Below are 11,519 nucleotides of genomic sequence, written 5' to 3' on the forward strand. Positions count from 1 at the left end.
GCTCCACACAAGGGCTGAGGGAGAACATACCCATAGCTCCACAGCACACTGAAAAGCAGAGCAGTCATGGACAGGACTGTACAAGGTTCTGAGAGAGACCACGACTTCAGGAAGGAGGCTGTGACTGGAGCTTTGCCATAAGCAAGGAAAAGGGAAGCCGTGCTAAGCCTCCAGTGAGCACAAGTTCATTACCAGCTGTTCTATCCACAAGGTTTTGCTGCCCACCCTCAGCATCTCTGTATGCACCTTCCAGCTCCTCAGCCTGGGGCTGCCAGAGTAGAATAGCTCCCCTAATCATATTTTTATTCTGTGATGTTAATCAAATAGGCTAATTATATATGCCAGGGTTGACATTGGCAGGAATCATGGAACTGGAACCACCTCCCACCCCCTCACACTCCCCTTCTGTTCAGAGCCAGCGTATTATTAATCCCCTAACACCAAATCACTTTCATTCTGTTCTTCCAGTCATGGCAAATGCATGTGCCAATTAGACTTTTGCCCCTAATTTGCATGCATCCCTGAGTTTTGAACAGCATGCCATAGGAAAATGGGTCAAAATTCAATGAAAAAGTATTCTGCCACCACTGCTTCTACAAAACCTCTGCTTTCCTTGAGAAAATGTTGATTTTCATGTGCTGGCATGAAAAAAAACTCCCCCAAACATGAAGCACTTCAATGTAGTTAAATTATTCTGCCTTGGCTTTGTGCCCAGGAAATATTTTTGGGGTTTGTACATATAGTTCTCTCGTGCATTTCCATTCAGAAGCGATAGGATTGATACTGTAATGATCGCTGGATTGCTGTGCTCTGAGAACATTTGCTGTGTTGTCTGCTGGATACAGAGAGGGGGTAATCACTCGTGAACTATTTCTGTGGGAGAGCCTTCATGCTGCACCAGCCATTTCAGACCCACTGCAGTTTATTCTGTGTCACAACCGTCTCTGGAGAGGCTGCAGCTGCTGCTATCAAAGCTGGGATCAAAGCAAACAGGAGCTCTTCCCACAGTGGGCAAAAAAAAACTGAACCAACCTCACTCTTCAACAAATGCGCTCATAAAGCTCAATCATGTAAGACTCTGATCAAATACTGCACCTTCTGTCCTTAAAGCTCAGGCAATAATATAACCCCTCACAGTGCTTTTACTTTCTTTTAGCATTTAGCAATTCCTCACATTGTTCCTATTCACTTTTGGCCATGTTCATCTACTGCTTCTTAAAAATAAAATTTAAAAAAAACAATATGTCTCTTCATTACATCAAGTAAGAGGCAATTAAAGCCAGATTTGTGTGAGAGCTCACTGAGACATGTTCTTTAGAGAACTGAAAGGGTCTTTTTGGTTCAATTTTCTCTACTTCCCATTTCAGGTGCTGTGATCCAGGAACTCCCCCCAGCCACAGAGCTCATTCCCCTTTCAGCCAAAAGATGCAAGTACAAATGTGTTGCTCTAAGTTGTGCACACCACATTGGTTTGTGAAAAATCTTAGCTGGATTTAGAGGGACTTGTTTCAGCAAATGGTCAGAATAAGTCAAGATAAATCAGAGGAATTTGTGTTCACACCTATAAAGGTCCTCCAGCTTCTGCTTTCTGATAATCCTGTGGCAAATTGTAGGCAGGGAGCAGGATCATGAATTGCATAACCACAGAGCCACAGATAACATCCAGTGTGACTCAGAGCAAATGAAGAAATTTTTCCTCAGAAGCAGAGAAAATATCAGCTCTGTAGGAGCTCCTGCTCCACCTGGGGCAAGGACATGAAGGTCAGTGGGTGGAGCAGAATTGCTTTGCACATTTCAGTTTGGGAGAGTCAGACGGGCCTGAAATGCATTCAGCATCTAGAGAATGAAATATAATGAGAGATCCCCGGAGCTACTCTGCTTCATTGTGGGCACACCAAGGAATTCCACAGATCCCCTCCTGTTCATCACAAAGTTCATCTGATGGACAGAGCTTTGTGTACACGTTATGAGCATAAGTAGGACAAGGACAGAAAAAAATAAAGGTCCCTTTATGCTACTATAAATAGATACCCAAGAAAGACCCAAGCAAGCAGCCAAAGAGACAAAACCAGCCCGAGAAGCAGCCAAATAAATCCCCATCCACAGAAGCTCACAGAGCTCTTCTCAGCTGAGGCTGGAGGTGTGCACGCAGCTAATTAGTACTTGCTTCTGCAACCAAATTAGTGACCTTTCAGAGCAGTACAGGGAATAGATGAGACTCCCCTACACTCCTCCTATAGGATTTAACAGAGCTCTTCTCCCAGGGCCCTGAAATTTTGGCACACGGAAAACGCACCAAAGCTTCTCTGGCTGCAGTAAAGGGAGAGTTTTTCCAGGCAGAGCAATGCAAGACCAGCAGTTACAGACCTCACCCCACTGGGGTGTTCTGGAGCTGACAAGAGCCACCAGACCTCGTGGTTTCATTGCAAGGATCCTGCTGCTCTGAGTCACTGGAAAACAAACACCTGATATTCCCACTGACTCCAAGAGCAGCTGCGTTTGCTTAGGCTCAGAAATCAGGGAACAAAGGGCTCCCAGTACACAAAGGGTCAATGACATAAAGCTCATGCAGGCCCATCTGCTCAGAACTGATTTCTGTGATGGAGAAAATAAGAAAGAGGGAGAGAAAGGGAGAAAAGCCCTTAAAGCGTGAGCCTTTTGGGGTTTCAGCATGAATCCTTTGCAGTTTGTGACTGAGGTTGCCATAGCAATCCTGAGCCTGTCTGAACAAAGGTAGAGCTGAAGGCACCTGCAAGTGGGCAGTGTTTGTGCCCTCTCTGCACACACTGCAATCAGCTCTGCTGGGCTGCCTGGGCACCTCCATCTGCTGAAACATCACTGAGCAAGTGCCTCACCACCAACTTTGGGGAAGGATTAGTACAATTAAAAGGCAAATTTTAATTTAGTATAACTAAAAAGTGTCTTTTGAAAACAAATTTTCATTTCAAAGCCTGTTCCCAAGACTAAGGTACCTTCTGACTTTGGAGAGGGACAGGGGCTGCTGGGCAAAGGCATAGAGTGGTCTGGCTGGGGAGATTGAAGGTACAGCAAATCTGGGATCTGGACCCTAACACAGCTAAATCAAGTAGAGTTTGAAGTTACTTTGGACAACAGGACTGAATCGTGGCTGAAGAGGGAAAATACTGAATTTTCCCTCCTTCCCCACAACACACCAAGGTTATTCTGCAAGCAGCTGAGAACCTGCACCCACTTGCTCACTGAAGCACAGCTGGAATCCCAAAGAGGACCTCGAGCTCCTCCAGGGATAGATGTAGGGTGAGCACATAACCCTGCAGGCAGTTGCTGTGGAGTCAAAAGAAAGCCCGTCAAAAGACCCCATAGCAACTTTTATCCTGCAGCTTTCAAGCAAACTGTTACAGCAGGGAGAAGGAGGGCATGGGAGGTGGGTGTAAAACCCCAGCCCTGCTACAGCTCCCTCCAGGACATTTGTGTTGTGCTCACATTTCTTGGCTCCTGGTTTCACTGTTATTTGTATGGCAGCTGGAGCCAGCACTTTTGCCAGCCTTTCTGATCACTGGAGAAGGCACCAGCAGCCACAGTTCCAGCTCAGCACAGAGGAGAAGCAGTTGTCTGTTAAACCATCAGAGAACTTTGCAGTACAGTGGCTTTTGGAGCATAAATTAGTTTCTGTTAATGGGCCAGGTTGGCAAACGAATTCAACTGTTTCCTTTTAAATAGGGTTTTTTGCATCCAGTTCAGACAGTGTGTTTGAAGTGGGGGTTCTCAACTCAATGCTTTTTGGAGAGGTGTCCAGAGAACACATTCCTGAAGAACACCTGGGAATTTGGTGACATTGCAGTATTTGTAAGATCTTGTGTAACCATAGCTCCAAGAACCAACTACTAAGCATGATCCAGAACCATCTCTTTTACTGTGCCAGAAGTATCTGTCTGACTGTTTGGACAAGCCAAGTGAAATAAAGGAACAGGATATATGGGGGAAAAACCACCAAGGAATCTAAAAACACACCACATTTTTTTACAAAGCAAATTGTCAGCCTAACCAGTTCCACAGTTTAGGAGCTGGATGGTCAATTAGAGAGGTGCATGAGCTGGCATTGCTGCTAAGACAAAAACACATGCCCAGCTCTGCTCTTTGGCAAGTTACTGCATCTTTGACCCATCCCAAGCCATGACAGGCCTCCCAGAGGGTGAAATCCACAGCCCTCCTTCAGGCTTTGGTGCTCAGTTTGTGTAAGAGCAACAGGATCTTCTTGTGGGGTTTTGGTGTTAAAGAGGCAAGTTATGATTGCTGGGAGAACTCAGTGCAGCCAGGAATAGATTTTGTCTCTTTGCTCATCAAGTATTTGGGAAGGTTTTCTCTCAGTGAACATGGCAGGACTTTTCATGATGAGAGAAAGAGGACAGAGTTCACCTCCATTAGCCAAAAAACTCCATCATAATCTTGCTTGACAAGTCAGCACAGAGTGGCCGTTCAGGAGAGGCTGCAAGAGAGCAAAGCTGAGTCCTTAAGGGCTGGACCCATGATCCTTGTGGGTCCCTTCCAGCTCAGAATATTCCATGACAATAGGGCTTCTATGGCTTTTGTGGATGGCAGGGTATGTTTTCTTCTATATACTTCCATTTCTATTCTGGTACCTTAGAGTTTACTCACTTTTGACTCAAAAGCCAAATAGTTGCTAAACCTCCACTTACAAGCATAGATTTTTAAGCCAAGATCTTGTTTAATGATGACTCTGGTATCATTATTTTTTTAATTTTTTTTTTTTTTTAATAACCCCCAGGATTCAGTTTGCTCTGTGTTGCTGCATCCTCTAGAAGGGCAGTGATCTTACACATTTTAGTGGTTTCTGCATTAAGCATCTGCTGTGAAAAAACAGAAAACTCCAGCTGAGCAAATTGCTGGGTGTTATTGGGGCTGTGCTCGGTGCTGTGGTCATGTACTTGACTGTAAAAAAAAGAATCCACCTCTCATGCAAGCCTTAACAAGGGACTCCTGTGCATGCCAGCTGTCAGGATGGGGAAAGCAGGGTAATTGGAGCAATTAAAAGCTCACAATGGTTACTGACTTGCTTCTGTATTTAAGGTGGAGTGAAACTGTCCTGTAACAGTGACATGGCTGCTCTGGGAAAGCCTGGGGAATCCTACCTGTCATCTCTGCAGCAGTATTTTAAATTCTGGAACCTTAACCCCACCAGTTGGCACCTACAGAAACACCTTCAAGAGATGCTGGGGAGCAGCAGCACGAAGGGCTGTGCTGACCCCCAAGCTGTGCTAAGGTGCTGTGTTTTAGAAAGATCCTCCACTTGAATAGATGATGAAATAGTGGCAATTTTAGTGGCTAATGTGAGGTGAACACAGGAGGGCCCTTATTTATTATTGCAAACAGTGCAGGAGCAGTGGTCAGGGAAGGAGAAATTTCCACATGTATTTGACAGGATTCAGTAAGATCTCAGAGACAAGGATCCAGAATCTCTGTAGAAATCAGGGCCATCTAAAGCAATGACGTTACAGTTCATTTGAATTACTGAACCAGTGGGATTTTGCAAATTATTCTGCTGCTTTGCCCCTCAAAGAGTTGACCCAAACAATATCAGTGTGCAGGATATCTGAATATTATCTAAGGTTTCCAGAAAATATACCTTTCCCAAGCATAAAGGAGACCTTGAAGAAAAACAGTGTTGTCCTCTATCTCCACAGGCTTTCTCCACATGCACATTTCATGCTGGATAAAAATAGCCTTAAACCCTGGGTTAAGTAAGCTTCTTATATTGGAAAAACCTGTTTCAAGTGGACAAAGGAGACAGAACTGAGACACCATAAAAAGGCCTTTGGTTTCAGTGTCTGCAACTTGGAACACCATCCTGGTATCATTTTCTGTGTCCAAGAGGGAACTGACCAACACTGACACGCTGATTGCAAAGGGCAGAGTAAGCACGAACAGGAGATGTGTGGAAACAGGGTGTGGGCTGTCTGCTTCCCCTTTCTGCATTTCTCTCTCGAGATCAGCCTAAGTTCCTTTTTGAGCCTAATTGGAAACTGTGTGAAAAATTATTCACAGGGAAAAGACAAAGATCCATCTTTGTCTGCATTTGATTCTGCATCTCTCATCAATACATCAGGAAAAGATGGTAAACTTACAAGCTGGTCAAGATCTTCACTAGAGAAGAATCAACTGCAATCAGGCCACTTCCATAGCCAGTAATTTTGAAACTCCCATTGGTACTAAAATATATCTAGAGACACACATGGTTTATTTCTGTTGTAATTATTTCTGAGTTACAGTTCAAAGGAAAGTTGAAGAAAGTCAGAGAACAGGATATGAGACTTCCTGGTGCATTTTTAAACTGCAGAGCATAAAGCACTAGAGCTCTGTAGATTACTCCAAAGGGAATGAGTAGGGAACTAAGGAAAGCAAGCCCATTGTCTTGCTAAATTTACTAATCAAGTGTCCATAAACAAAAAAAGGTGAAAAAAGAAGAGCTAAGCAAGCTATTCAGAGACTTGATTCTATTGCCCAGTTCTGTTGGTCTGTTCCTCCTGGCTACAACATTTCAAGCAAACTTGGTCACTTTGCTGTGCCTCAGCTTCCCCTTAAACACCCCACACTCCCCCAAAATAAGAAGTCAGAAGGTTAATCATCTCTCATAATTAGCCACACTAAGATCACCTTGGAGGATTCTAGCCTGAGTCCTTAAAATTGATCTTGATAGGACTAGAAAGTAAAGCTTATTATTATTATTTCTTATTAATTACTACTATTCCCCTAAGAAGCCTTGTGGTCAAAACCAGAGTTTCTGTGAGACCTCCCGAGGCAGAAGCAGGACAAGCAGCTGGGTGACAGAGGGAGTTCATCAATATCCCACAGCAAGCCATTCCCACATCTGAATCCGTGCCTTTTGTGATGGAGACCAACTTAAAAGTGAAGTTTGTTGGATCTCTCACCACAATAACTTAATTCTAAAGCTCTGGAGGCCACGCTCCACCACCAGCTGTGAATAGTTCAAGGTCTAGAAAGGAGAAGAAAAGTTGGAAATTTTGGCCAGAATTATATCTACATTTTTGTGGTTCTAATATACAGAACAAGCAAAAGTAGTTCACATTAGATCTTAAAAAGGAGCAGATATTGTACAGAGACATGAAAATAAGAATTTTGTCTTATTGGATCAAAAAAGAATTTACTTGGTGCAGAAACTGGTGTCAAAGCACTGCAGAAGGGGATCATTGCCCTCATACCAGCAGTTTATCACCTTTCAAGATCCTTCCTTTGAGGGAGCAATTCTGTGTGAGCAGTACCAAAGAAATGCCAAGCTGGATCCATAACCCATTGAGTCCAGCACTCAATGAGCATCCCAGTGCCACACCCCAGACTGAGAGTTCCTTACCAAACTTAGAGGAAAAGCCATCCCACAATAAATTCACGCCATCCACTCCTGAGCAGAGATGCTCCCACACCCCACTCCCAGCATTGGCATTGCAAATCAGGTCACAGCCCAGAAGAACAAGAAGCTCGATGGGAATAAGGAGGGTGAACATTTTACATGTACTCTCTTCCCAAACAAAAATTGTTTCTTTAAACAGCACTGCACCTTCCTACCAAACAGCCTTTTCTAGACTGACCTCAGGGCTGCGCTCCCTCTTTGGGTGACTGCCCTCTTGCTCAGCAGTTAGCACAGATTTCAGAAGAGCTGCAAGATTTTTTCCCTGGGCAGGACAGAGATCCCAGCCAACATCACAAGCATGACCCTCAGAATGGATTTACATGGTTAAAGACTTCATATCACATCACCAGCTCAGGGTGGTATCACCCTTTTCTTCCTCATAGGTACCCAGGAGGCCACGATGTGAACCTGTCAGGAGCCTGATCTGGCTTTAAATATCAGGTGATTTTTAAGCTGATCAGTTCCCTGATCCACTTTGCTGTATAAGAAATTCCTTTGATAAAACTGAGGGCAGAACTGACGTGGGAAAAAAACATACTTGCAGTCTTCATTTATTTCAAAACATAGACATATATTCATCTGGATTACAACAGCTTCCTAGAAGAGATGGGCCATACTTCTTCCCTACAAAAATCAGCAATGACACTGAGTAAGTGAAGCCACATAGCCAGGGACAAGCTGTACCTTTACATGCCTGCAATTACTAAAATACACTTGGGAAAACCAAGGAGTTTAAGGACATCTGTGTTAAAGGGGAAAATAAAGAGAATTTACAATTGGAGCATGATTATTGGGCTCAATGCAAGAGCTATTATGTGCAACTGCGTGGCTTCTATTGTGGAAAAGGCAGATTAAAGCATTATAATGTACCACTGGCTTCAGAAAATTAACTGTAGGGCAAATAAGAGGATGAAAGGACAAAAAAAAGAGCATAAAATAGATTCAGCTGCTGTCACATTCCAGGTAACACAAACAGATAACACAGGCAGTGTTTGCACCCCACCAGTGCTTTCCCAAAAACAGAGCTGTGACTTATCTCCCTCAGACTAAACAGGAAACAAGAACTGGTTTAGACTGATCCACATATTCACTGTAAAATGATTATTGGTGAATGTATTTTGTACCAGTTTCAAACCCCAGTATTAGACAGAAATTGCTCATCTAATTTATTTCTCACATATTAACAGGACTTTCATGTAAGACTTTAAACACTGCTTTCTGTGGGGTTTTCACCTTGTAAAGCACACGGCACTGTGCTTTACAAGGAATTAGGATGATGTGTACACTACAGCAATGAAAATGCAGCAAAACAAAAGGATAGGAAGCAGAAAATTTAGTACGGGAAAATACAGACTGAACCCAAAATTCCTAGAAAACACATTCAGTACACCATTACTTAGCATTGAAATCACCAACCTTCCTACTTATTCCTATTGAACCACATAATGTGAAAAACATTTTGACTTTTGCCTCCCCACTAAAAATTACAGGTGGTGGTTCTTGGCTTTGAAAATTTTAGCTCTGAAGTTGTCACAGACCTGTTCCCTTTTTACACAAGTGTTTTACTAGAGATAGGCAGATGAAGTTGGCTTCCAACCTTTATTTTCACCTTTGCATTTAGAACTGAGCCCATGCCAGGTGCTAGGTAGTTCTAGATGGTCTCCAGTCAGAAACCCTAAATACTGTGGTGTTTCAGAAGCTGCCACACTGGTAATTTATACATCTATTGCTCCTAATTAGTGCAGTTTACCAGCAAATCAGGATTTATTTATGCCAGAAATTATGAATAATTTCTAACAACAAATCCATCTGAGAATTTTGCAGTTTGCCAGCAAACAAAGGAAGTGGCAGAATTTCTCAAATTAATTTTAATGCATTATTTACCAAAGCTTCTTATACAGTGAGGTAGGGAACAATTCTCCATTGACAGACAGAACTAGAGTAACAATCTAAACAGATATTTTCATCTTTTGTTTCTACAAAGTAGCAAGGACAAGAAACATTCATATTTGTATCCTTCATCATGTTTATCAACACTGTGACCCAAAGCAGACTCAGTATGTAACATATAATGAAGTATTTACTGACATAGCATCCCATCGCTGATCATACTTTTTTCGAATAAAGCAAAAAGTGGCTCTTACAAAATTAAGGATAAATTAAACCAAAACGTGTCTAAAATCTTTAAAAGACCTTATCAGGGACGAGTTTTCTGGCAGAACATTTCCTTCAGCAGTCTCACCCCAAAGCCCCTTCAAAGCCAATCAATCACTCCCCCTCCTCATTATTTCCTTTTAAGCAATAGCTGGAAATAGCCCCATCTGCTTTGAAAATCAAAGAGCAGCAGCTGGTGATCAGCCCTCTTTAGAGCAGCCTGTGAGACTTAAGGATATTGTCCTGAGCAACTCAGTCAAAATTAATTATAACCTGGATGGAATTAATTAGAGGCTATCTTTATTTCATCTCCATTGTTGTGCAGACAATTGTTTTGCTACTCCTCACATGACTTGATAATTACAGTAAGATGAAACCACTTAAGATGAAATGTCCTGAATGGGTTTTGATTCAGATTTACAAGAGTGTGTTTGCAGAGGTGGGGGGAGAAGAGTGCTGTTTGTTAAATACATAGCAGATCTACACACAAACACACACAAAAGGTTTGTCAACTCTTATTATGGCTCAGTCAGGGCATCAAAACAGAAAAGTTTTCGTTAATTAAAAAAATTAAAATACTAACTAGGAACAAGTTATCTCGATCACAGAGAAATTGTGGCGGAATTCTGTTGTAAAATTCAGATTTTAGATTCGGGAAGCCTTCCCCTTGTACTTGAAGGTGTAAGAAGCTTCCTGGGATCTGTTACATATTACCAATAGTTCTATCTTTCACTGTGGGAGGGAGTTTCTAGCACTTTAATTCCAATCCAGATCAAATGGCTCTAATCAGTATTTCCTCAACCTTTTATCAAGGCAGACAAGGGCCTGCTAGTGATGCAGATGCTTCCCAGATGGATTTCAGCTAAAAGGAAAGGATCTTATCAGGACTGAGAAGAGACAGTGGCAGATTTCTATTTGGTTAATAACCACTGTTCTTCATACTAACATCTTTGATTAGATTACAGGAATAAGATTCCCTGGTTTGATAATATAAAACCCACTTGAGAACAGCAAAAAAACCCCAAACCTTGCATTTAAGAGAAAGGAAAACAGCCATCTATTTGTATTCTACTGAAGTAATTTCTCCCAAGATGCATAAAAAAGCTAAATTGTTCTAAAGTAGTGATGTCTGTTGCACACGGGCCTGTGGGAGGCTAGATGGAAGGTGACCCTCCCTGTGGACATGAGTGCTTCATGCTTCCAGGGGTAATAAATAACATATCCCTTGTTGGAGCTGGCCAATGCATGCCTGGCACTCCTGGGAATTAGGCTAAACTGACTCTGTGGCACAAAAGTGAAGGTGGAGCTGAGTGATTAATTTATGTGGTGCCTGCTACAAGGAAGACCCAGAAGTACTGGGTCATAGGGGCGCTGTTTTTAGAGTGTGAAACCCTACAAAATTACCATGACTTTCACATGTATAATACATGAGAAGGCAGGGAGGCCCAGCCTCAATCTGCCTCTTCTTACAAGCAGTGGTTCATGAGCGTGTTTTGGCTTCATCAGTCGTGTGACAACCTCAGGGGAAGGAAGGAAACAGCAAAGACAAAATGGTTCTTGATAGCAGCAAACTGTTCTAAAAGTGCTTTCTGCTTTCTGAAAAACTCTCACACAGGAGCAACAGTGTTAAAAATCAACATGAAAACCATGAAACATTTTGGGACAGGTAACAGTCACAGGCAGAGGCATTTCAGTGGGAGCCCTCTCAGGCATCCTAGAGCAATCCAAGACTTTTCTGAGGTAATTCCAGTTAAAATGAACACTCTGCATCCATCTCTGGTTCTATATTAGTGATTTTCACATGGAGGGACAGAGCTATGCCCCGCAGTAGGATTTTGGGTACTAAAATGTTCCAGTTACACAACACACACAACATGTTCAGAAAATTTTAAACTGAAAGAGTTCACAAGTCTCTTGTGGTTGTCACAGATATCCAAGATTA

Source organism: Corvus brachyrhynchos, unplaced genomic scaffold, assembly GCF_000691975.1.
Source record: "Corvus brachyrhynchos isolate BGI_N302 unplaced genomic scaffold, ASM69197v1 scaffold26, whole genome shotgun sequence".
NCBI classification, from domain to species: Eukaryota; Metazoa; Chordata; class Aves; order Passeriformes; family Corvidae; genus Corvus; species Corvus brachyrhynchos.